Source organism: Pholcus phalangioides, unplaced genomic scaffold, assembly GCF_987345545.1.
Source record: "Pholcus phalangioides strain wild (caught in Gottingen) unplaced genomic scaffold, Ppha-v1.0 ptg000003l_1, whole genome shotgun sequence".
NCBI classification, from domain to species: Eukaryota; Metazoa; Arthropoda; class Arachnida; order Araneae; family Pholcidae; genus Pholcus; species Pholcus phalangioides.
The window spans coordinates 24,373,692-24,401,642 of NW_028301596.1; the positions used below are offsets into that span (position 1 = coordinate 24,373,692).

Below are 27,951 nucleotides of genomic sequence, written 5' to 3' on the forward strand. Positions count from 1 at the left end.
TTCGTTATTTTTATAAACCACAAGAGCTGAACCTACCCCTTTATCCGTTTTGCAACCATCCGTGAATATGGTATACGTGTCGGAGTTGTTCGTCTCCCTAAAGATGGTCTGTTTGTCTAGAATATTGATAGCCGGATGAAAAGTCCACCCTATTGCTTTATTTTCAACTATGTTGGGGCTAAGCGTGGTCTCTCCTATGGTTACTAACTTGTTGAGCCTGAGCTTGACGCACTGTAATTCATATTTGAGTTGCAAGTCAATGGTCGCATTACCCGTTATGACATGAAGAGCACTGTTTGCTGTGGTATTGTAGGCCCGTTACATAGAGCAAAAATCTTCGCTGGATGGACTCAAGTTTCTTCTTCATCCAAACTGTTGATGTATCAAACCATGCAATTGCGCCGTGTGCTATAGATCTGAGAACGACCGCTTTGCAGAGCATGTTCCTGAATTTTGGGGAATACCCCCAATTATTACCTGCGATGCGCTTTAGATTGAGCAATTTGGCGTCTGCCTTTGTTTTCATCAGTCTAATGTGTTCTGCCCAGTTGAGTTCGCTGTCGAAGGTGACACCTAGATACTTCAAGTGGTTTACCCGTTTGATAGGCTTGTTGTTTATCCTTATGGCTGGCCGACTTAAAGAATTAAAGAATTATCCAATACTTGCTTTCTCTTGGTGCTTGTTCTTTGCCTACCCCTAATACGTTTCCTGTCTCTTTCAGAAGTACTTGTATAAGGATCAGTAAGTAAAAAGTTATTCGTTTTTCTTGTTTCTGCACAGTTCCTCATATTTTGATCAGAAGGATTGATATCCCTGTTAGCATTCCTCTTGTCCTGGAAACTGGCTGTGTCTCGAGGACGTGTGAAGAATTTAAATTGCTTCGAAGAATTTTCCATGTCCTCGAATTCCCGCGAATAATCATTCCACTCTTCATCAGACGTGCTCTTAGAAAATGGTTCCTCAGTGTCTTTAACTTCATGAATTTGCAGAGAAACCTCATGTATCATGTGAATAACCAGTTCGTGGACCTCGTCGTCTATTCCAGGTTCTGAAACCGTGCTTTGTAGGAAACTCGACAAAATTTCTAACGTTGGAATATTCATATTATTATTCATCTTTATTTCCGTAGCACTTTGTTGTAGAAAAGACTTGTCCCCGAAATCTGAAGAATCATCTAAACGAGATTTATGTTGTAGATTTGGACTGTAGTTCCTATCAAAATTTATACTTTGCCTAAACGTTCAGAGTTCAAACTTTCCTTTGATAGGTGTGAGTACATTTTGTCCAACGAGCTGGATAGCGAATCCTTTTCTGAGTCCGATGAGGATGTTATCTCAAAAAACCTATCAGCTTTTGTCGTCGTCTTTAATTTTTTTGAATTAGCTGAGTGATTATTGTAGCAGTTAAGTTCAAATGAATCATTGATTCTCTTGCTTCGAAATTGGAAACGCTCATCATCTGTTCTTTTCGGTGTTGAATCCGCACCGGGAGTTGTTGACCTTCCTGGTGGTTTACCACCCTCTGCCATTATGACAATTATCTATCAATATTGCAGATACAATTATTCATTATTAATTATTATTTAGTTGAGATTATTCAGAGTTCAATTTTACAACGATAGTGTGTTTGAACATATAAGGCGGACGAACTTTGTGGCTCATCTTAAAAAAAACAAAAAAAAAAAACCGGCAAAATACGAGACAGCACAACAATATGATGTGATTTTTGAAAAATATGCATAATCGATGTAAGGTACATGAGAAATGCCAGGATATATGTATACGTGATGAATTTTTAACAATCTCTTGAAAATCAAAAATTTCGTTCAGAAGTATGCAAGTTAATATATATAAAATATGGGAATGATATATGAAATACAGTAAACCCCTAAATGAGCGTCAATATGAAAACTCATTAAAAAATACGTGACAGTTTGATCTGTGCAGAATAACAAATCGACGTATACCATGTCTCACACGGGTCAGTCTATATAGCATTAACGGCCGTATTCACCAACACAGTTTCAACTGCAAGCGCAGGTTAAACGATCAGCGATCGACACGGATTGGTTAAAATCCTTAATTTAACCAATCCGTTTCGATCTTCAATCCTTCCACCTCAGATTGCTGTTGAAACTGTGTTGGTGAATACGGCCGTTAGTGTTCAGAAAAGTTCCCGCTTGCGAAAATGGTCACGAATTATTAGGGCTATATCGATTATCTTGATACTATGCCAACACGATGCAAAAAAAGATGGCGGTTTAGAAATGGCGACATCACATTATACATTTCACGAAATTTTCAAAAATCAATAACATGCGACTGAAATCACATAGAAAAAAAACAATTGCACCATAAGAAAACAAATTTTTGGTTCTATTCACATGCATTGAGCGCAAAATGGATGTATATACGCAGTCAAGTTATTTGAAGAAATAAAATCGCCAAAGGATTAACGAGGCATCACGAAAATTACAATACAGATAAATTGCCAGATTTTAATTAAGTTCTCCAGTCCTAAATAATTATCAATCCTCAAAAAAAACAGTTATCACGGGGAAGTATGAAATGTCACCGATAATTCTAATAACACAGTAAATACACAAGTCGTCACGCGAACTTTTTCGCTGCGGCGATTCAAAGAAGTGGTACTTTACCGTTCTACTCCAAAGGAATAGCATTGCATGCCATGGTCTCGAAAACATGAGATTTTTCCCATGTTTTGCACGATTAAACATCACGATTTTTCTCATGCACACACATGAATGTTCACTAAACACAAACTCAAAGTCCGCAATCCGAACGTTCGAAGTCGTGACACAATATCAAAGATAATACCTATAACGCCAAATCACGGTGACCCCTCATTCCGAATTTTGTACAGCCTACAGGCAGCAAAACCATAAACACACAGTGGCGGAGGACGCTCGAGCACTTCCAGTACTTTGAGGCACGGGGGCGGCAAAAATCATAGCTACGTCAGAAGGTGCTCGAGCACCTCAGAATTGATTCAGAAATCAAAATTCCTCATGTAAAGCTTAAGACGAGCGCCCACGGGCCTGAAACACTTTCGAAATGTCCCGGATCTATCATAATAATGAACGAAACAAAAAGTCAAAATATACAGTTAAAAGAAAAAATTATGAGAATTGCATTTTATTGGAACTTCATATTATTTCAATTTATCATATTCCCATAGACATTAATGTGATACATCGAATTTTTAAACTAAATTGAAGGCATTGAACTAAACACTTATCACGTGTTGGGAGTGAAAAATTATCTTCCCATTTCAAAAATAAATTAAAAATATAACAACCCCTTATATAGGAGATATAGGGGGTATAGTCCCCAATATATAGGGACAAGATTTTATCTTTCCCATTATCGGATCATGTCACGTTAAGTATAGGGAAAAGAGCGGTTTGTTAGGGCTGAGGCCTTTCACACGGAGCGGATGGGACGCGGGTCCAGAAGAAGTTTTAACAATTGGAATATACTGAGCTTTTCAGACGAGCCGAAATATCTCCGCACCTAGGAAATGTTCATGCGGGTCCGGACGTGGTCTGCATTTCTCAAAAATTAAGTGCAGGCTCTGCATCCGCACATAGAAGTTTTGACAATTGGGTTGTTCGGGGCTATTCACACGATGCGGATGCGGAGCGAATTCGTCCGCATCTTTGGCTACTTTTTAAAGATGATTTTGCACGGATTTTTTTAAATTATATTTGCCATAAATACCCTTAAAAACACCATATGATGGTCCCTGCTCATTAATATAATGTACCTACGTACGTCTATTCCTCCGTTTCCTTCTGAGATGAAGATATAACAACTTCAACTGCCTTTTGTCCATATTTCACAATTTTATACAATAAAACCTGCCAACAACGGCCACTGACGGGACCAAAATTATAAGTCGTTCTGTTCATTGCGAATGTTTAATTGACTACATACTTTAATAACTTTTAAATTTAATTTAAAAAATTAAATTTTTTCTTTTTACATATTTGAAATAATTTAAAAAATATAAATTTTTTAAATATTATTTTAAATATTTTTATTTTTTAAAATTTTAATCTTTTAATTTTTTTAAACTAAAAAAAAAATACTTGTAATAAACAACGTTATCCACGTACGGCGTTCACTCAGGGCCGGATTAAGACGTTTGAAGGCCCTAAGCACATGAATAGTTTTGGTGCCCCCCCCCCCCCCGATACCTACAAGTATATTTTACTCGATATTCAGTCTATAAACTGAAAAAAATGAAACTTTATATTTCAGAAGTGACTAATCTAAGGATGGGAGTTCACTCTATAAGGTTTATGAAAGTTATTTTATAAAACTTGAAAAAAGCAACTAATAAATTTAGGAGTTGCATTCGAGCAAATGCAACCGATCAGCTCATTGGTTGCATTTTTAAAAGAATTATTATAAAATTTTTGTAGTGTAATCCGGGACTAAAATAACTTAAGGCCGGGATTATACTATAAAGTTTTATAAAAGATCTTTTATAAAAAGTTGAAAATTCAACCAATAGGCGCATTGGTTGCATTCAAGCAAATGCAACCGGTGATCTTATTGGTTGAATTTTTCACGTTTTATCAAAGAGATTTTACAAAACTTTTATAGTGTATCCCAGCCTAAAGCTGGTACTACCCTATAAAACTTCGATTAAAAATTCTTTTACAAAACTTGAAAAATGTAACCAATAAACACATCTGTTACATTCGAGCGAACTTAACTGATCCGCTTATTGGTTGCATTTTTCAAGTTTTATACACTAACTTTTATCAAACTTTTATAGTGTAATCCCAGTTTAAGACAGAGTTGTGATGTAAATATTTCTAAGCACAGACATTTTGAAAGTCTCCACCCCCCCCCCTTCTTTTTTGGAATTTTTCTTTCATATTTATCCGAAAAGACGGATTGTTTCTTTTCAAAACAAAATCTTTTGAAAATATTTTAAGGCATTTTCTCCCATCGGCTACTTGTGAGGATCGGAATGAAGACACCTTTAGACCCATAGGGGCTCTAGACTAAACCACCAAAGAATGCCTCCAGGCTGCCTATGGGCACTGAATCAGGGGTGAAAAATAATTACAAAAATTGCGAAAAAAATAGTTTTTATGCACGAATTTCAAACTAAAGATGCGGGTGGTGCTCGTGTGAAAGGGTATGCGGACCCGCGTCCGCATCCGCTCCGTGTGAAAGGGGCCTTACTTGTCAGCCCATAGGGTTGCCACAATGGCTTCAATTTTCGTGCCCGATGTCACCTCCTTGTATTCTTTCCTCCATGAACGCTGCCAGTCCAGTATATATGTGTATAATAGTTTATGCCTTTATAATGATTTGCCGCATTTTCAATACTCCCAGTAATGAGGCTTTTTGAATAGACGTCATAATCATCATCAGCATCGCTTTGAGGGTCAGGAGAAGGGTGATCCTCATAGAAATCAGTGTTAAAATTGCCGATTTTACTGTAGAAATGCCCAGACGCGATCAAAAATTTAAAAAAATAATAATTAAAATATCGAGAGAACATCTTCAATGTTATTATAATCAATTTCTGTCAATTTCAATGCTGTTTAAAGACCAAGAACTCAGAGGCGCGGTAGCTCAGGTCGATAAGATGCTCGCCTAAAGTGCCAAAGAATGTTTAGAGGTGTCGCGAGTTCGATACCCGGTTCGTCCTTATCAGAAAACTTTCCTGACACAGAGGTACAACAAAAACGGTGACTTGACCGCAGCATCATATTTTTGAATTCGAACACACTCCGCCAGACACTCATGGTGACGGTCACGCAAATTTTTTGCTCCTCAAGCTAACTTAACCCCTAGTTTCACGGGCCGTACTCAGTCGGACCCATGTAACTCTTTCCCAAACTTTAGCAGTTTTTTCTAACTTTTCGCGTTATGGCCCTCTCAAACGAAATTGAAATTATCCCAGTGTGCTTTTTTCACGACATAGTGGCAAAACCAAACAACGTTGGTTGGTACAAGCTCATAGAGGAATTTCAATCGCAGAAAACCATAGCAGAACATGTCCAGTCAATGAAAAAATTCTGCGATAGCATCGGAGACGACTATAGCTGTCTACTAAAAGCTAATGAAACGTCTTCCAAAGCGTGTAACAAGGGTCTAACCTTCCAGAAAGCCTTCATTGACTTCGGGAAAATCAAGGAAACATCGGAACCTAAAGAGATCAAACGACTGCAATATCTCACGGAAGGAGGTATTAAATATCTCAACTTCCCACGCCCGTGTTTCTACGATGAGTACCCAGGACTGGCAAAGATGAAAAGACAAGAAATCAGGAAAAACCTGGAAAATCTTGGGATAAAAAAGCTGTCATTCACCACGAACAGCGAAAGCCACCACACCACTGGCCCCTGCTAATTTCGTAACTCTCGACGAAATCTATTCATCCAAGAATGAGCCGGAAAACACAATTCCCCGGATTTCTCCTGGAAATTTCAACTCCGGAAAAGCCCAAGATATAATCCTAACGGTCGTCTTCACGAACTCGGCTTCAAGAAAAATCCCAGAATCCCTTGCGACAGGCAGCGTCCCTATGAAAGAAATGGCAAAGAAGGACCAATCAAAAAGCGTCCCTGTACAAGTCACCACGCCTCCCACGATGAGTGACAGCAAGCCGGCAACGACGGAAGAAACGCTCAGCCTAGCCGTATGCGCTTCGGGTAACGACCGATGGTTTCAGATCGCGGACCCGCTTCGCGAAATTTGTGAAGCAAATTTTTCTGGCGACTCCTACAGGATCTCGTTTCAAAGCAAAACGAATTACAACCAAGCCGTGAATTTTCTTCGCGATCAAAAAATCGAAATCGTACGTTTTTCAAACCGTGATCGCGAAAACTTCAATGTTGTGCTGAAAGGTCTCAGCACAAATACGCCGACAAAAGACATTCAAACCGAACTCGAAAAACTCGTATACAACGTCGTTGGCATCTCTCAACTGAAATCAAGGAAAAAATCGGCACGAGGAAGGAAAATAACTCTCCCCACTGACCATGCGTCCCGCCAAATCACCTATCTCAAAACGTTGCAATACATTTCAGTAAGTTTCGCATCGTTTAGACGGAACCCTAACCGGCCAAATCTCAAAAGATGTACCCGATGTCAATGCTGGACACATCGAGCGGATACCTGCATGTTTGAAGAAAGGTGTATAAAATGCACGAGACGCCACACCGGTCAGCCGTGCCCAAAAGTTCGCGGTGTAGATCAGCCATGCTGCGTGAATTGCAACTCCGGAGGACACCCGGCGAACTATAAAACATGCAGCGCCTTCATAGCCGAACTCCGGAAACTAAAATCGGGAAACACCGGCTCGGAAAAGCTGAACAACAACCGTTCAACTAAACGTTCGTCTCCCCAGAACGCAGTGCCAACAGCAGACAGCACCGAATTTATTCCCAGGAGTGTTCGGAATAAAAACAGCAAAACTTGTCAAAAATCGACACCGCGAAAAAGAATTTCAATACCATCGAAAAACCAAGCGGACTTTGAAAAATCGAGCCATGAAACACCGGCGAAAAAAGACAAGTCCAACGTGAGCCGTGGGTCCTGTGAAAATACAAATCCAAACTCTACGGACGTCCGCTCACCAACCCGATCTACGGACTTGCGAAAAAAATTTCCCGAAGCCAATAGCCGAAAGCAGTCCAGTCATCAAGTAGCAGCCAGGAGATGCTGCACCATCAGCGATCAGTCGCGCTGAACTTTCCGGCCCGTCATCCGATGACTTGGCAGAATGCTCGAACTCAACTTATTACGTCTTCGAGTTCGCGAACCTATGTTTCGAGGACATTTTAAAATCGAAAACAAAAAAAGAGAAGCAATCTGTCTTCGAAAAGTTTCTCGCCGAAGCAGGAAACATCTTAGAAAAATAAGACTAGGCCTCCAGCCGAATTTCTTTGAAATTCAATATTTAATCGGAAAATTCTCTCAATATTTTTCTTTTTCCTTTCCCCATCTTTTTAGCTGTCCGAAAAAAAATATAATAAAAAAATCGTTCTTCAAAAAAAAAAGTAGTATTTTTCATATTTTTCTCATTTTAATCGATTTTTCCCGGTTTTTCAACATAATCGTACTAACACTGTCCCTTTTTTCCCATCTATGCACTAACTTACTTTTTTGTGCATAAAATGTATTTTTCCAGGTTCCAGCCAATGAGGAATCGAGTTAGCGTCTAAGCCAACATCAAAGCGTTGCCCGACCGAGCTTTTTTCACAGCGAAGCTAATAATAATAACACTAACAACGTAAGGCAGTGGTGGCATTTTATCATCGCGGAAATTAAATTTAATCGAATCCAGGAACCATTTTTTATAATTTCGACAAAAAGAGGATTTATTCCCAAAACTTTCTTTTCTCACACACGCACCTACACATATACACATACATTACTCCCTTGTCTTTGTCTTCATCAGGGGGACGCGACGGGCCCCCGGCCCTTATGGGGATAGATGGCCCGCTCAAAGGCCAGAAATCTCCGAAAAAATTCTAATCTGGTTCTGGACCGCAGCAAAAAATTGCTACCGCTGGGAGTCCCCCCATCGAGGGGTTAGGGCACCAAACTCTCGATGAGTATAAAAACAAGCCTGCCGTTCGGAATCGGCAATGAATTGTAGGTCCCGGTCTAATTAGCCCTCGTGTGCAGAAAATTACCGTGGTGCGACAAAAATGATCAAATGACTAAGAAATCAAAATTTCTCTCCAAAGAATTCATTGTGACCCTAAGCCTTGTGCATCCTCGATCCTGCGATCGCCCTTCGAGAATATATACAGGGTGGCAGGGCGAAAGAAGACAATTCCCCTCACCCTCGGTGAACCACACGTTCGAAGAGTATGCATCCTCTTATGTACGGAAGTCCAGCAAATCACTATAAAGGACAACGCACTGAGTGCACAAAACAGTTTAGCCGACCCCACCCCTTAAGGGAGACAGGACATTGGGGGTCATCTGTTGAGGTCTACTAGAGAAGGGAGTCTTTTGAGGACTTATCAATAGGGAGAATGAGTGTGTGTTAGTTTAGGTTCCACAAACCAGTGAAATGTTATTCTTTTTCACATTCCTAGTAAAGATGCCCTTAAGAATATTTCGTATTTTTATGATGGTTGATGATATAAGCATTGTCACCACCCCTCCCCGGTCATCAAAGCTCAGCAAATCTGAATCCCCTTCTCCCCTACAACCACCTTAGCTGATGTAATACTTGAACGACCCTAATCGTCCAGTTTTTCTAACGTGTTAGGTCACAACAGCCATTGTGATGGCTAAACTGCCCCATGGAGCCGAACCAAACCTAACTACTACTTAGATTGCTGCAGCACAAATGAAAAATTGCGCAGCTTCTAATAGAATAGAATAGAACATCCCACTACCAACCTCCAAAAAAAAATATTCGGAACCCCAAGTTTCCACAGACAGCACAAACTGGACAGTGATGATCTGAAATCATCTGAATCGGTGGTTTTCCAACTTTTTGCAGCCGTGGCTCCTACGAGTATCCGAAATTTTGTCTCGCTCCTCTGCAAGCTCTGTGTGAAGACCTTGATAAATCTATTTATCATATCTATTTTATATGATAAGTCTATTTATCAAGGTATAGTAAATAAAGGCTAATCAGAGGGCTTTTTTTCATCAGGAAATTTCAGAGGCGTTCCAGGGAAGCATGCTTAATTAACAGTGTTTCTTGCCCTCCCCTACCCTCCATATCCAGGAGCCGTGGAGAGATAAACGTTATAGCAAGAGAGCAAAACTCCGAGAGCCACTGCTTTACTGCCCTGCCAATAATTAATGAATACGAAATTAATGCACCCCCTCCTGCGTATGTGCTTGAGTCCCATATACACGGAACGACTGCTTTCAGTTTTTTTTTTTAATAATTCCCAAGGGATCAGCATGATCCGTCCAGGGAATTTGTTAGTGTTAGTAAACATCCATGCCCGAACCGGGATTCGAACCCAGACCTGCACAGCGAGAGGCTAGCCAGGCTCCCTAACCCCTCGCCTGGCGGATTCCCCTCAATGTTTTCTTCATATCGGTGCTTTGGATACTGCCCACTATCGGAAACAGGTACCGACGACGTTCATAACAACCCAATTTTCAACATGTGAATCACTACGATGTACACAATTGTATTTCGTACTTTATTGTTACGTCACCATATCCAAAGCAAATTAATGCCCCATAAAACCCCTTGACATAACTAGTACGTTTAGGCAGTGTCTAAGACCCCCCCCCTCTCCCCCTCCGCTTATAATGAACGTGTGTCATCCAAATTAGAGCAAAAACAGGTTTGTTGCTGTAAGTGTTATCTCGGAAATCATTGATAAGAAGCGGGATAGGGAAAGAATAGCGATAATACCGACGTTTCACTTTTGCTCAAAAATGACAGATTAGTCAGCCTGTTATTTCATGGAGCTCTAAATAAACTTGGAGCGACGCGAACACCTGGAAAGCCCAACTAGAAGATCCTGACATAGGACAAATAATGGACTTGAAGGAATCCACCGGGAATGAATCAACATGGCAAGACGTCGCCTCTTCCAGTTCGACGACCAAAAGATACTGGGCGCTATGGGACTCCCTGGAGATGAGAGATGGCGTGCTGTACCACAAATGGGAATCAGAGGACGGGAAGACGTTCCGATGGCAACTCATCTTACCAAGAGGCCGTGTGAAAGAAGTTTTGAAAGAGTTATACGGAAGCCCGACCGGTGGACATACACCGATCCATACACCTCGATGACGCAACCGTAATTTTTTTATGGCCAGCGTATCATTATGAAAATGATTGTTATTAGCGATAAATGTATACGTGGTCGTAAATCACAAATTATCAGAGTGGATCTATTATTTATGACATCCCAGAATTATAGATTCCTCCTATATGCAGGGCCGTCTTAAGAGCATCATGGGCCACCGGGCCAAATGATTTTTCTGAGGCCCTACCTACCAGGCAAATTCTCTAAAATCTCAACCACATCTCTCTTTTGTGAAGCCTTTTTTATCTTGAGGTCTCCCGGGCCTCACAAAAATGAGATCTGGTCGAAATTTTAAAGAATTTGCCTGGTACGGCCTCAGAAAAATCACTTGGCCCAGGGGCCCCATGATGCTCTTAAGACGGCCCTGCTCCCGGGCCGTGCCCTGGTGGGCCCATGCCTTAAGACGGCACTGCTTTTATCCGGCATGTTCTATACATAACCAATTTCAATGAACGCACGGATGCTGCAATAAACTGGTTTCGAGTGTGTAAGAAATACAGAGATATGTATTGTGTGTGAGATGTTCATTATTTGTATCAGAAAAAAGCTCGTGTCTCTTTCATAACACACGGTATTCCAATTCAAATCCACGGAAATAACAGATATTCAGTACAATAAAATAAAAGAGAAAAAAACAGAAACCGTGTTTCGACAATGTTAGTAAGCGATGAGCAATCATCACGGTGTTTATCCGTTTTCCTAAAAAACGGGTTCTCAATCTCAAACATTTTCCACCCGCGCCACCCATTTCTCTTATGAAGAGCCATTGGCGTACGCAAAGGGGGGATTTGGGATTCTAACCCTCCCCCCTTAAGCCAAGATTATAGTGTTATTTTGCCGGAAAAAACGTAAACCCCCCCCCAGAACGAAAAACAAATCTGAACCCCCACCCCCCCGAGAAAATTCTGCGTACGTCTATGTGAAGAGCAGTTGTAAGAAAAGCATTTCTTTGAAAAACCTTTGTCAAGACCACTGCGAAGCTGCACCCCTGACAAAGGTTGGCGCGCACAGTTTGAGAACCCAGCTAATCCATCAACGTGTTGACAAATACAGGGCCGTCATTCGAGGGGGGGGGGGGCTTTTGAAAATACACTAAAAATAGTATATATACATACAAATATATATATATACTAGGGGGCTCTGCCCCCCCCCCTTTTCTCATCACAACATATCTTGTTTATTTCGTTCCACTTCATCAGCGTACTATGGAAAGGGACATGTGAAAGCACCAGCTTACTGAAGAAGCGAATTTTATAATAAGAAAACAACAAAAAACAAATGTGATTCATCAAGTACCCCCAGAAAACTTGCCCATGGGGGGTCCCCAGACTCCAATTCGCTGAATTTTAGTGGGGCCCAGACTGGATTTATCTCGGGCTACCGATGTGTTGCAAATTTTACATTGTTAAACAACAAAAATCAATGAGATTCATCAAGGGACACCGAAAATGAAACCTGTCAACATTTCCATGGGGCCCCGACCTGGGGACTTGTCGGACATCTCCCCGGTGAGGGGCCACGAAAATTTTAAATTTTTATCAATTTTAGAACGAATGAAATCCAGGGCCCCCATTCAGCAGCAGGGACCCAATACTCAGATTTTTAGTGGGGGACGCAGACTGAATTCTGGATTTATCTCGGGCTTCCGCTGTTGCAAATTGTACAATGTTAAACAACAGAAAAGAATGAGATTCATCCAGGGCCCCCAAAGGAGAACCTGCAAACATGCGGCCCCCGACTTGGAAGCTTGTCGGTCATCCCCGGTGCGATCGTCATGAAAATTTCCATTTGTATTCATTTTATCAACGAATAAAATCCAGGGTCCCCAACCAATTACCTGGGACACCAATTCGCATACTTTTAGTGAGGCCCCCCCAGATTGGCTTTATCTTGTGCTTTCGTTGTTGCAAATTCTGAAACGTTAAATAACAGAAAAGAATGACATTCATCCAGGGCCCCCAAAATGAAACGGTCCCCTCGGAGCTTGTCATACATCCCCCCTGTGAGTGCCACGGCAAATGTTCATTTGTATTCATTTTACCAACGAATAAATTCCGGGCCCCCCTTCCTCAATTACCCGTGACCGAATTCGCAAATTTTATGGGTTCCCCAGACTGGATATAGCTTGAGCTTCCGCTATCGCAAATTTTTCAATGTTAAAGCAGCAAGAAAACAACGAGATCCATCAAGGGCCCTGGAAATCAAACCTTTTAACTTCCCCATTAAGGTATATGTGCAATCCCCCCGGGTACCCCGACCCTGTGTGTCGGGAGCACTGGTGTTATATGTATAGGATACATATACATACCTCTCAGCATGACCCCCCTTCCCCCACAAGGGCAGGGCTGACAGGGGCCGGAACGATTCTTATCACTTTTTGATTTTTCACACTATAAATTAACCACAGAGGGCCCCCGAAAAGCTGGTTTGGGGGCTCGCCATCTATTCCAGTCTAGGGGCCCTGCTGTAGGATGTGGGAGCCTCTCAGTACATGCACGTAACTTGGTCCCGATGGGTTAAATGGGTCCCGAATATGCTAGAGTTAAATGAATACTTGACCTAAAATCGTAAACGAATTTCCATCACTCAAAAAACGTCACTCACTGCCGTAACATAAAATCGTCACTAATTTCGGTTGCTTAGAAACAGGCCCTTTTCGAGTTTTTGATTTTATATTATAGAGTAGATATACATACATTGAGTTCATGTTCTTTGCCTGCCGCCCTCCCCTGGAAAACGTTGAAATGACGTTCCTGGAAAAATCTCTACAAATTTTCATTGAAATTCTAAGAACATGTTCAGTATTGAGTAGAAAATTAGTGTCGACCAGCAATTCTCAACCTTTTTTCTGAGTCACGGAGCCCTTTTTAGTATATAATTTCTACGACGGAGCCCCATATGATACGTTTTTTTTTTCATTTGGTCATAAAATTTACTGATTCACTTTACTTTAATTGAGTGAACGTGGAGCCCCCTCAACTAGTGCAGTGGAGCACTGGTTGAGAACCGCTGGTATAGACGGTATATAGATAAAGTTTTCTTTCTAAAAGATTTTTGATGTGTTTGTGGTGGGGGGGGGACAGGTTTTTTCCGCCCCAGCGACTGCATAATGATTTATAGTGGTATATAACTTATGATTTTATAGTGGTTTTCCAGTTTCGGACAGAAATTTGCCACCCTTTACATTTTGCAGCCCAGGGCAAAGGCGTGGGCATGAAATATGGAAAAACACTGTGAGGGCTGAAATTTGTCAGTCGTCCCGTGACGAGCCTCGTGCCCGTATGTAGAAGGATGCAGTGCCCCGCTTTATTCATTAATTGGGGAAGCCCCCCAACACAAAATTTATTGGGGGATTGAAATAGCCCCCCCCCCCCCCCATGTTTTGGTCCCATGGCCGTACGTTTCTTATTAAATGCTATTCAGAGACAATTGAAAAGATGAAATTTGAAGGATGGAATTTGCGCCCCTCCTTATACTACACCCAGGAAACCAGGCCAACCCCCCCCCCCTAGTTGCAGCACTGTCCGTTCGACAGAAGGAAGTTCTCTTGCACATAGTGCAGTTTTCCATGCAAAAAGCGCAATGGGATGGGCGGAAATTTGCGAAATATCTATCTCGTTAGTCCCGGTAAAATTTTGAAAAATATTCACGTCTAAAAAAATGACGGGGGGGGGGGGGATTAATCCGAAGCACTCCCTCCAAACCAAATGGGTGTGATGATGATGATCCCCCCTCAGAAGTTCTCTTTTTTTTCCAAGAGAGCGAGGAGAAAAAAAAATGGGAGAAAACTGACCAATCCCCAAATAGCGTCTGATTTTACCTCGCGATGAAAACAAACCGGCTTGAAAGAGTCGCGTACCTCTTGGGGCTGCCTCTTTCTCCTCCTCGTCTCGCTGCTCGAGTATGTGAGGCGCAGAACAAAACAGTACATTTGTTTTCGCCGCTATCTCGTACCTCTCCGCTCACATCCTGATACTACGGCCTAAGGCCGAACACATACTTGGAGCTGCCTCTTTCTCCTCCTCGTCTAGCTGCTCGAGTATGTGAGGCGCAGAACAAAACAGTACATTTGTTTTCGCCGCTATCTCGTACCTCTCCGCTCACATTCTGATACTACGGCCTAAGGCCGAACACATACTTGGAGCTGCCTCTTTCTCCTCCTCGTCTCGCTGCTCGAGTATGTGAGGCGCAGAACAAAACAGTACATTTGTTTTCGCCGCTATCTCGTACCTCTCCGCTCACATCCTGATACTACGGCCTAAGGCCGAACACATACTGGGGATGTGAGCGGAGAGGTACGAGATAGCGGCGAAAACAAATGTACTGTTTTGTTCTGCGCCTCACATACTCGAGCAGCGAGACGAGGAGGAGAAAGAGGCAGCTCCAAGAGGTACGCGACTCTTTCAAGCCAGTTTGTTTTCATCGCGAGGTAAAATCAGACGCTATTTGGGGATTGGTCAGTTTTCTCCCCTTTTTTTTTTCTCCTCACTCTCTTAGAAAAAAAAAGATAACTTCTGAGGGAGGATCGTCATCACACCCATTTGGTTTGGAGGGAGTGCTTCGGATTTTTTTTTACTTTTGGCGCTCTCTCTTCTTTTCGATTCCCATTTTTTGTGCTTAACCCAGTCTATCCTAATTTAAATGTTTGACGATTGTTGTGGTAGCATTTTACGGATTAATTCCCCCCGTCATTTTTTTAGACGTGAATATTTTTCAAAATTTTACTACGACTACGAGATAGATGTCTCGCAAATTTCCGCCCATCCCATTGCGCTTTGTGCATGGAAAACTACACTATGTGTAAAAGAACTTCCTTCTGACGAACGGTGCTGCAACTAGGAGGGGAGCGGGGGGGGGGGGTTTCGTCTGGTTTTCTAGGCATCAGGAGGTTTTCTGGTATCAGGAGGGGCGCAAATTCCATCCTTCAAATTTCATCTTTTCAATTGTCTCTGAATAGCATTTAATAAGAAACGTGCGGCCATGGGACGTAGGCACCAAAACATGGGGGGGGGGGCTATTTCAATCACCCAATAAATTTTGTGTTGGGGGGGCTTCCCCAATTAATGAATAAATAAAGCGGGGCACTGCATCCTTCTACATACGGGCACGAGGCTCGTCACGGGACGACTGGCAACTTTCAGCCCTCTCAATGTTTTTTCATGCCCACGCCTTTGCCCTGGGCTGCAAAATGTAAAGGGTGGCAAATTTCTGTCGGAAACTGGAAAACCACTATAAAATCATAAGTTATATACCACTATAAATCATTATGCAGTCGCTGGGGCGGAAAAACCCTGTCCTCCCCACAAACACATCAAAAATCTTTTAGAAAGAAAACTTTATCTATATACCGTCTATACCAGCGGTTCTCAACCAGTGCTCCACTGCACTAGTTGAGGGGGCTCCACGTTCACTCAATTAAAGTAAAGTGAATCAGTAAATTTTATGACCAAATGAAAGAAAAAAAAAACGTAGCGTACGCGGCTCCGTCGTAGAAATTATATACTAAAAAGGGCTCCGTGACTCAGAAAAAGGTTGAGAATTGCTGGTCGACACTAATTTTCTACTCAATACTGAACATGTTCTTAGAATTTCAACGAAAATTTGTAGAGATTTTTCCAGGAACGTCATTTCAACGTTTTCCAGGGGAGGGCGGCTGGCAAAGAACATGAACTCAATGTATGTATATCTACTCTATAATATAAAATCACAAACTCGAAAGGGGCCTGTTTCTAAGCAATCGAAATTAGTGACGATTTTATGTTACGGAAGTGAGTGACGGAAATCAGTTACGATTTTTGTGTGGGACCCCATATCCAGTCTGATGATCCCATAAAATTTTCGAATTCGGTCACGGGTAATTGAGGGGAGGGGGGCCTGGAATTTATTGGTTGGTAAAATGAATACAAATAAACATTTGCCGTGGCACTCACAGGGGGGATGTATGACAAGCTCTGAGTCGGGACCGTTTCATTTTGGGGGCCCTGGATGAATGTCATTCTTTTCTGTTATTTAACATTTTAGAATTAGCAACGGCGAAAACCCAAGATAAAGCCAATCTGAGGGCCCCCCACTAAAAGTGTGCGAATTGGTGTCCCAGATAATTGGTTGGGGACCCTGGATTTTATTCGTTTGTAAAAGGAATACAAATGGAAATTTTCATGGCGATCGCAGCGGGGATGACCGACAAGCTTCCAAGTAGGGGGCCCAATGTTTACAGGTTCTCCTTTGGGGGCCCTGGATGAATCTCACTCTTTTCTGTTGTTTAACATTGTACAATTTGCGGAATCAGCGGAAGCCCGAGATAAATCCAGAATTCAGTCTGCGTCCCCCACTAAAAATCTGAGTATTGGGTCCCCGCTGCTGGATGGGGGCCCTGGATTTCATTCGTTGTAAAATTAATAAAAATTTAAAATTTTCGTGGCCCCTCACCGGGGAGATGCCCGACAAGTCTTCAGGTCGGGGCCCCATGGAAATGTTGACAGGTTTCATTTTGGGTGTCCCTTGAATCTCATTGATTTTCGTTGTTTAACAATGTAAAATTTGCAACACATCGGTAGCCCGAGATAAATCCAGCCTGGGCCCCACTAAAATTCAGCGAATTGGAGTCTGGGGACCCCCATGGGCAAGTTTTCTGGGGTACTTGATGAATCACATTTGTTTTTTGTTGTTTTCTTATTATAAAATCCGCTTCTTCAATAAGCTGGTGCTTTCACATGTCCCTTTCCATAGTACGCTGATGAAGTGGGACGAAATAAACAAGATATGTTGTGATGAGAAAAGGTGGGTGGGGTTGGTCGCCAAAGGTGACAGGGGGGGGGGCAGAGCCTCCTAGTATCCTAGTATATATATATATACCATTTTTAGTGTATTTTCAAAAGCCCCCCCCCCCCTCCATCGAATGACGGCCCAGGATTTGTCAACACGTTCATGGATTAGCTGGGTTCTCAAACTGTGCGCGCCAACTTTTGTCAGGGGTACAGCTTCGCAGTGGTCTTGACAAAGGTTTTTCAAAGAAATTCTTTTCTTACAACTGCTCTTCACATAGACGTACGCAGAATTTTCTCGGGGGGGTGGGGGTTCAGATTTGTTTTTCCTTCTGGGGGGGGGGTTTACGTTTTTTCCGGCAAAATAACACTATAATCTTGGCTTAAGGGGGGGGAGTGTTAGAACCCCAAATCCCCCCTTTGGGTACGCCAATGGCTCTACATAAGAGAAATGGGCGGTGCGGGTGGAAAATGTTTGAGATTGAGAACCCGTTTTTTAGGAAAACGGATAAACACCGTGATGATTGCTGATCGCTTACTAACATCGTCGAAACACGGTTTCTGTTTTTTTCTCTTTTATTTTATTGTACTGAATATCTGTTATTTCCGTGGATTTGAATTGGAATACCGTGTGTTATGAAAGAGACACGAGCTTTTTTCTGATACAAATAATGAACATCTCACACACAATACATATCTCTGTATTTCTTACACACTCGAAACCAGTTTATTGCAGCATCCGTGCGTTCATTGAAATTGGTTATGTATAGAACATGCCGGATAAAAGCAGTGCCGTCTTAAGGCATGGGCACACCAGGGCACGGCCCGGGAGCAGGGCCGTCTTAAGAGCATCATGGGGCCCTGGGCCAAGTGATTTTTCTGAGGCCGTACCAGGCAAATTCTTTAAAATTTCGACCAGATCTCATTTTTGTGAGGCCCGGGAGACCTCAAGATAAAAAAGGCTTCACAAAAGAGAGATGTGGTTGAGATTTTAGAGAATTTGCCTGGTAGGTAGGGCCTCAGAAAAATCATTTGGCCCGGTGGCCCATGATGCTCTTAAGACGGCCCTGCATATAGGAGGAATCTATAATTCTGGGATGTCATAAATAATAGATCCACTCTGATAATTTGTGATTTACGACCACGTATACATTTATCGCTAATAACAATCATTTTCATAATGATACGCTGGCCATAAAAAAATTACGGTTGCGTCATCGAGGTGTATGGATAACTTCTCGCTTCATCTCATATTTTCTTTAGAAATTATCGAAATTAGCTTCTGCGGATTATAGGCATGTATTTTTATTCAGTGTCTAACTAATTCTGTTGTCTCTCTATCTTGATTGAAGTATAATTATTTAAATCTTTATGCAATATTATAATAATATAATAACATTATGCAATAATATTCGAAACAACGGTTTGATACAAGAAGTCATTAAAAACATATATCAGGACTTGTAGTCTTTTGAGGATTAATGGGTTTATTGCTGCGCTTCTCAACCTTTTTTGACCCACGGAGCCCTTTCCGGTATGTAATTTCTATGGCGGCGCCCCGGACGCCTATTTTTTATTTATTCATCACAGTTTCTGACCCATTTTTATTATTCAAAAATATTAATAATTATTTTTTTCAAATTTACTGGTTTTTTTTTATTTTTTTATTTTCCTCGAGTGGCCACGGAGCCCCTGGGAGTTCACACGGGGCCCTAAGGGCTCTACGGAGCACTGGTTGAGAACCGCTGGTTTATTGGAATCCTCCAATATTGACAAACTGATTGATTTGGCATGAACAGGCTCGTAGGGTTACTAGTTGGCGAGATGTCACTTTTCCCGCTCAAAGGCTTTTCTTCTTTACCCTTCTGAACGCCTGCGGTCATTTTCGCTCTCTGCGCCTCGTCAGTATGTGCAATACCTTCTAGAGAGAAGGCCTTCGCCCGAGATATTTTCGATGCTGTGACGTCACCACACTCCGGCTTAAACGAGAAAGAGAATTTCTTCTTCTCGGCATTCTCCCCCGATCCACGCTCTGCTTCTCCCAAGAAATCGCCATTAACGAAGGCACGTGGTCGTCGATTAGATATTTTTTTATAGAAATATGTCTGACCCAAAAGTATCTGTATTTTATTTTCCGAAATGTGAAGATCTGAAGAAGAAGTGGTTGAATTCCATCCAAAGAAAGGACTTCGTACCGAATGATCGCAGTAGTGTAAGTGCTCATTTCGTAAACATTATATTGTTTTATTCTTTAAGAAAAATTAAAGAAAAAAACAACGGAATGCAAAAAAATCAACTCCGATATTAAGAAGAGATGGGACAAATAGTGATTCGGCGGAATAACCGAGTACCAAATATTCAGATAATGTTTTGGCCAGATAGCAAATATTTCGTGGCCGAATATTAATTTCCTTAAAATTCATCACAATTGTAAATGAAATTAGTGTTTTTAATTAAGAAATGAAATTATTGGTAATTTTAAATATTGAATTTTAAGTATGGAATTTTTTTATTTCAATAGATATTGTAAAACTGGTAATTGGGAGATATTGCCATGATACTGACAAAATTTGACAATGATACATCATAGTACATTAATATTACCAAATGATTTTTGTTTTTAATTAATTACAATTTCATATCCAATCAAGGAAATGTAAATCATTATTTACTCCTAACTAGTAATGCACCATATAATTTATGAACTAGTATTTAACTAGTTATAATAATAGTATATTATATATAATTTAGCAGCAGATTATTTGTCCCATCTCTTATGGAGAACAAGTAATGGTCAGAGACTAAATTAATTTCATGTTATTACCAATAGCCATCAGTCTGATTATGCTTATTTTATGTCTAGGTATGTGAACTGCATTTTCTGGCCATGGATTTGTTAACAGAATCTTCAGCTTTTGACAGAAACAGTGGTAATACTTTAACAGCTCCGTTGATAATTAAGAGAAGAAAGAACGCTGTGCCGTGACTCTTCGAAGGATATCCATCAACTTCTATGACACTTCCTATTAAACGAAGGTTATCTCCAAACTACAAAAAACACTGAAAGAATGAACGCTTAAAAACGGCCCTTGAGGAAAGTGTGACTGATGCAGCAACATTTTCTCAGCAGAGACAAATCAGCAGTATGGAAGATCTACAGTGATGTGTTGAAACATTTGGTCTTGACAATTTTTATGAAGTGTCGAATCAGTGAAAAATTTTGTGTTTATCATTTGGATATACAACCATACCCACAGATTTCGCATTCAGTGGTTGTAAGTAATCTTAATGTTTCTGTTTATCTAAAAAGTATTGCATTGAAAAGAATTACAAAATTTACCCTCCCATATAAGTTCACAAATTTCAATGACTTAATTGATATATTAGACACACTTAAAAGTATGAATCCTATGTGTGAGGAAAAAATTCCTCTAAAATAGATTTCTTCAATGATGCTCTGTCTTCTTTGAAGACTGGTGAAAATGAATTACTGATAAATTTTATAGAGGAACAAATTAAGATTAGTCGTTGTGCAAAAAACAACTTTAAATACTCTAATGACATCATATATTTGCTACTCTGTTACATTCAATTTCGCCACAAGTGTACAAATTTATAAGATCTAGCAATAAAATAATACTGCCTCATCCATCAACTTTGAGGAAAATTAGTCAGCGACTACCAGTTTCACCAACCGAGGAGGTGAGTCAAAATTTCTTGATGTACATAAAAGTCAGAGCAAAATATATTTCTGATGCAGATAAAGTTATTTTTCTTGTTTACGAAATTTACATAAAACCTTATTTTGATTATAAGGGAGGTTCTGTTGTTGGCATGGCCTTCAACACAGAAGAAGCTGCGAAGAGTGCTTTTGTGTTTATAGTTTCCAGCCTAATGTCCCCTTTTAAAGAAGTTGTGCATATTTTACCTGTGTTCAAGATAAATCACGTATTGTTACGTAATGTTATCTTAAGTTATTTTAGGTTTAGAAAATATTGGTTTCACAGTTATTGGTGTTGTCACTGATAACAATGCTATCAATAGAAAAGCAATGAGCTTGTTCACAAAGCCACATAAGAATTTATATATGTATCCCCAGCCTCGGTGTCCATCGAGACCACTATTTTTTGTTATAGTGTGTATTTGTTAAAAAATATCAGAAATAACTGGTTGAATCAAAGAAATGATGGCAAGTGCTATTTTTACCTGAACTTTGATGTTTCAGTTGACAATTTTTGTACAGCATCTTTTGCATCAGTGAAACAACTGTATGACAGACTCTGCAAATGTTGTCTCATATGCAAGAGGGCTAACATGAAAATCTCAGACCTTTTAATTTAGAGAGACAAACATCAAACTTGTACTCAGTCTTCAATTAGTTTGTTTGCGAGGCTTTAAATATATTGGGCCCAGACAGAAATATCCCTCATTTTACTGATACTGCTGAATTTATCAAAGTAATCACAGTAATCAGATAATCATAGTAATAATCATATCATATATAGTAATAAATGATATATAATAATCAGAGTAAGCATAGAGAAGTTCTTGTAAACACAGCTTTTACCACCTTGGAAGAGTTTGAAATTTTAGGAAATGTATATGAATGTTGTAGTTGTCACAGGGAAGCTGATATTGCTCAAAAATTTTTTATGGATTTCATCTAATATTTTACTCAAAAATCTGTGTATGAATAAAAATGATTTGGTGACAAAGAAAAAAGGGAAAATTAGGAATGAAAAATGTGCAAAGAGGAAACTTGATTGTTTTGATCAAGTTCGGTAAATGTATAAGTAATGGGCCACTTAACATTTAATTAATTAGCTCCGAAACTTGAAATAATATTTACTCAATTACTTTTCAATATCAGTCAAACATTTATCCATCATTATCAGCTCAAAATTTCAAATTCACCTTTAAATTCATTTTTTATTTTTAAATCTTTGAAATAAGTGTCTCATTACTGGTACATTTTACACCTCCCTTTTTTTTTTTAAAAAAAGTTATACATAAATGATGGTGGTTATGATTTTAGTCGTTCACAGAAAATTGCCATCAAGTTCTGAATATATATATATTGCTCACATGCTTTCATGAAAAAACTTAGATACTCTTTCCACTCTGAGCATTTAAGTACTGAAAAAGAAATGTGTTTATGTGTGATGGTTATGTGTTATGTGTGAAGATGGAAGTTTCATAATCATACGAAATTTGGTTAAAGGGGTTTGTCGTGTCAACTCCTGTAGTTGTTAGTTATGTTCTATATAATGACGTTGTGACTGAGAAACTGAAAAATGATGTTGAATTCATGTTTAATGCAAATGTTCAATTAAAGATTGTTTTTCAATTCTAGCAAGTTTTATTTCTTGTGTAATTCCATGTGTGTAGTGAAAAACATTGGATAGAATTTTTTCTCCCCAGCCTAAATAAAATATGAACCTGATGATATTTATAATCTTGAACATAGATCACACTTTGCTTCATAACAAACCTCAAAATTAATCTACGTATTCTTGGTTTGTTTTTTTTCTGGCTTATTTCTAAAGAATCTTCGAATAAAAATGAATGTTTAAGAGAAGTTATAAATAATAAAACAATTTTATGCAAAGAAGAAACTGGTGACATATATTGAAGAAAAAAACTATTTTTGAAATGGATTTTTACTACTTGAATGTTATGAATTTGTGTACGAATGAGAATCATACAATCTATATCTAATCCATAGTTTTCATTGAAATTTTCTGGAAGGAGCAAAGCATATTTGTTCATTCGTTCTTTTTTCTTCCTTTCAATAAAATACACATTACGTGAAAAGTTTGTATATACTGTATATATTTTTTAAATGACAAAATATATAGTGAATATTGCATATGTCTATCTTAATGAAAAATAAAGGATATTTTACATATACTTGAATTTTGGTATTCAATGGATATTTTTTTGGTTAAAATCAACAGAAATGAAATTCCGAAAAATTCTCTTGGGGAAATTTTGATGTCAAATGGTAATTCAAATATTGTCAAGTTTTCGTAAAAACTCTGGCTCTAATTGATACTTGAAAATAATGTTGAATTATAAGTATAAACTCGTCCATTCGAGTGCTAAATTCTTAGGTAATTCAACCTTTTTTTTATAAGAAAAAAATATCTATTACAGCGGGGTGGGTCAAAAAAAAAATATATATAACGGCGCTACAGTGTGTGGTGCTGCTGGAAAACGATCTTACAGGGAAGACGATTCTAGGACGGAATTCGATGACGTCACGAATCTCGGGGTCAGGCCTTCTGCTCTAGAAGGTATTGGTATGTGAGGGGACATCGAGATGAGCATCGATGTATTTTCTCTTTTGAAATCACTCGCTTTGTTCCACTCCCCAGTATGTGTTCGGCATAACGCTGGCTGAAGTTTTGGTACGAAATTCGGTGTCTCGATCCGGAGTCCCCATGATGATTCATTCCGACAAGAAAGAAACTTCATTTCATTATTGTTTAAATTCATGCTTGAGTTCAAAAACCGTGTAAAGTTATCTCGTTTTAAACATCCTATTCTTGCTCATAAAACCTGTTGGGTGACAAAAAACATTTTCGAAAAATGGCTCATGAAACTAGAGCTTTAAAAACCGAAATCAAAAAATTGCACCCCTTTTTGGGAAATGTTAGAGGAGATGTAATTTTCGACAAACTTTTCATTATGTGTTTAATTGGTAACTTTCACATTCAAAACATACAGTATTTAATTAATAATTTTCGACATAATTTTCACTACTTACATATTTACAATTCTCTCGCTCACGCATTCCCTCACTATTTCACTCGCTCGCTCCTGACTCACTATTTTCCTCACTCACCCACTCGCTCGCTCACTTACTCTCTCGCGGAATCAGTAGCTCGCCCTCAAACTCGACCATTCACTCTCTTGTCACTCGCCCAACCATTCTCAAACTTACCAACTCACTCATTTACCCGCTCACGGACCCAGTAGCTTACTCGCCCACTCATTCACACACCTACTCGCTCGTTAATTTGCTCACTTGCCCACTCCCTCACTACTACTACTAAACCCAGACATGCAGCTCGTCCATACTCCTTTGCGGAACCTCTAACGAATTGGTATATGCGGGAATGTGCGTGTACGTGTAGTGAAACCTGATGTGAAGTTTGTTTCTGTGTAATGCTTGTTATGTGTAGTGCTGCCATCTTCCACCAGTTTTTTCTAACTATGAGTGAAGTGTAATGATTGAATAATTAATTGTTTTAGGCCTGTTGCTCTATGTGGCGAGCCTTTTTAATGGGGAGATCGGCTCGCATTTGCGACTCGAAGTTGGGAACCACACTCCCTCACTCTCCCGCACACGGACTCGTAGCTCGTTCGTTTACTCACTCACCCGTTCACTGACTCAGTAGCTCGCTGTCCCACTGATTCTCCCTCAAACTCGCCCGTTCACTCGCTCACTCACTCACCAAGTCACTTGCTCGCTCACTTACCCACTTTCTCACTCATTACCCACTTTCTCACTCATTACCCACTTTCTCACTCATTACCCACTCACCCACTCACTCACGGACTTGGTATCTTCATGACGAACTGTTGTCGGTGACTACTTGTTGGTCGGTGAATTTTCCTAGTGGTAAACTTTTCGTCGGTGAATTTTCCGTAAACCTATGGAAAATTCATTGACCAGCAATTCACCGCCATGCACATCATTTGAAAAGAGCACAAATTTTTACGATGAATTTTAGGGCTTATAATTATTCTTCGAAAATGTGTATGATGTACTCACATACGGACCGACAAATTTGCAAGATTCACAATCTTGACCGGAGGCCACAGAGCAATCTACAAAGAAAGTTGTAATGGAATTCAAAAGAAAACATAAAAGTTGATTAAGTTTTAGGAATATTAGCACTCTGGATTTTGACTCGCATTTTATAAGTATAAAAACAAAATAAGCAAAGGGGAACAATGGCGGCATTACTTTTTCCTTTTTTAGTCCGTATTGGTTTGATAATCACAAATTTCCTGTTTTTTCCACATATTGAAAGAACTCCTTTTGATATGGTTTAAATGAAACAAACCGAAGGAGATGATACAACTAGAAATGTAATGACCATCGAGCAAAAACATGCGCTGTTGAAAACATTTCTTCCTGAACACCACTCCCGTACCACGGGGTGCAGCATAATAGAGACGAAAATAATTGTAATGTTTTGTTTTGTTTTACACCTTACATCAGCGTTTCCCAAAGCGGGCAATATCACCCCCTAGTGGGCGATGGAATGGTCCAAGGGGGCGATAGAACCTACTGATTTAACATAGGATCCTATGTGTTTACTTGAGTTGGGGGGCGATTAGAGGAAAAAATTTCTGATGAAGGGGGCGATGGAACAAAAAGTTTGGGAGACTATGCCTTACATACTCGAGTAGCAAGACAAAGAAGAGAAAGACCGAACACATACTGGAGATGTGAGCGGAGAGGTACGAGAGCGTGGCGAAAACAAATGTACTGTTTTATTCTGCGCCTCACATACTCGGGCAGCGAGACGAGGAGGAGAAAGAGGCAGCCCCAAGAGGTACGCGACTCTTTCAAGCCGGTTTGTTTTCATCGCGAGGTAAAATCAGACGCTATTTGGGGATTTGTCAGTTTCCTCACCCTTTTTTTTTCTCCTCTCTCTCTTGGAAAAAAAAAAACTTCTGAGGGGGGATCATCATCATCATCATCACACCCATTTGGTTTGGAGGGAGCATTTCGGATTTTTTTTTCCACTTTTGGCGCTCTCTCTTCTTTCAATTCCCATTGTGATTAACCTAACCCAGTGGTTCTCAACCTTTTCGGAACCACAGAACGGTGAATCAAATTTCTATCAGTATACGGCCCGGTGTGGAATAGTTTACTCGTTCATAAGATAAATAATTGAAAAACAACCAACTACCTTTTAATTATGAGCGAATTATTTAAAACCGCTTAACACTCGATTAATTAAACCATAAAGAATTTTTAATTAATCTATTAAATAATTTAAGCTATTTTAGTTGACTAATTAATTTAAACCCTTTTAATTAAAATTATTTTAATGGATTGAATCCATTATTTATCTGACGGACGGATGTAAATTTTTTTTTCCTTTTTGGTACAATATTAATAAGTGCAGAAGTCAAAACATAAACGAAGCGTTTCATCAGGAATTGCAGTAAACTTTCTCATTGCATAGGCGCCGGAACTTGAGTACTGAGGCTGTTTGAGCACCCCAATAAATTTTACAAGGGGGCTGAGCCCCCCAATAATTGATTAATATACATTGCAACGCACCACTCCCTCTCTTCTAAGGGCTTGAGCCCGTATATACGAGACAAATGGAAACTTTAAGCCCTGCAATGTTTTCTTATTTCGGCGCCTCTGCCTCATTAGAAAATGCAATTGATCGCAAATTAATCGAAACGTCTTAATATTCAATTTTATAGACTAATTTCACATAGTTTGTGTGATACGAAGCTTTCAAAATACGAAGTTTTCATTCACAGCGGGCAATTAAATTTATTTGTGCTGACATCAAAGCAACACTTATTAATTAGCACTTCTTAAATAATTTAGTGTAAAATATATTTTGCGATCAAATTTTGCATTTAATCTTAGCTAGAAAGACGGTAAGATATAAAAAAACTGGTGTATATTGTAACTCGCTATAAAAAAAAATCAGCTGAAAAGCAGGAAATTGTTGCATTTTGGGCGAAACGATCGTTTCAGTATATTCACGATAGAGGCTTAGTGTAACTTAATAAATTGCAAAACCTTGAGCACTTAATTTTTCTACTCCAAAATTTGCAAACTTTTCTTCTGATACTACTCCCGGTAGTATCAGAAGGTGCGCAAATTACATCCTTTCAATTTTCCCTCAATAGCTTCTAATAATAAACGTACTGCAATGGGACATAGGCACCAGAACCGGGGGGGGGGCTATTTCAGACACCCCCCCCCCCTAAATTTTGTTAGGAGCTGAGAACCCCCTTCCCCAATTAATGAATAAATAACACGGGGCACTGCATCCTCCTACATACGGGCTCGTCACGAGACGACTGGCAACTTTCAGCCCTCTCAATGTTTTTTTCATGCTCACGCCTTTGCCCTGGGCTGCAAAATGTACAGGGCGGCAACTTTTTTTCTCGCGGAAACTGATAAACCGCTATAAAATCATTATGCGGTCTTGAGACTGAAATATAATATCTCCCTACAAACACATCGAAGTCTTGTAGAAAGAAAACTTTATCTATATAGCTGTGTACTGTCTATACCAGCGGTTGTCAACCAGTGCTCCATGTGCACTTCCCAGGAGCTCCGCGTCCACTCGATTAACGTAAAGCGAATCAATTAGTTTTATAACCAAATGAAAAAAAAAAAC

At 39.9% G+C, this 27,951-nt stretch overlaps 1 long non-coding RNA gene across 1 annotated transcript; it reads left to right on the top strand.

The window, feature by feature from the left end:
* Positions 1 to 19,485: 19,485 nt before the first annotated feature.
* On the top strand, positions 19,486 to 22,909 carry LOC149088338 (uncharacterized). Its single transcript, XR_016194519.1, has 2 exons — positions 19,486 to 19,769; positions 20,421 to 22,909. It is a non-coding gene; the product is annotated as an uncharacterized LOC149088338 (long non-coding RNA).
* Positions 22,910 to 27,951: the final 5,042 nt, after the last annotated feature.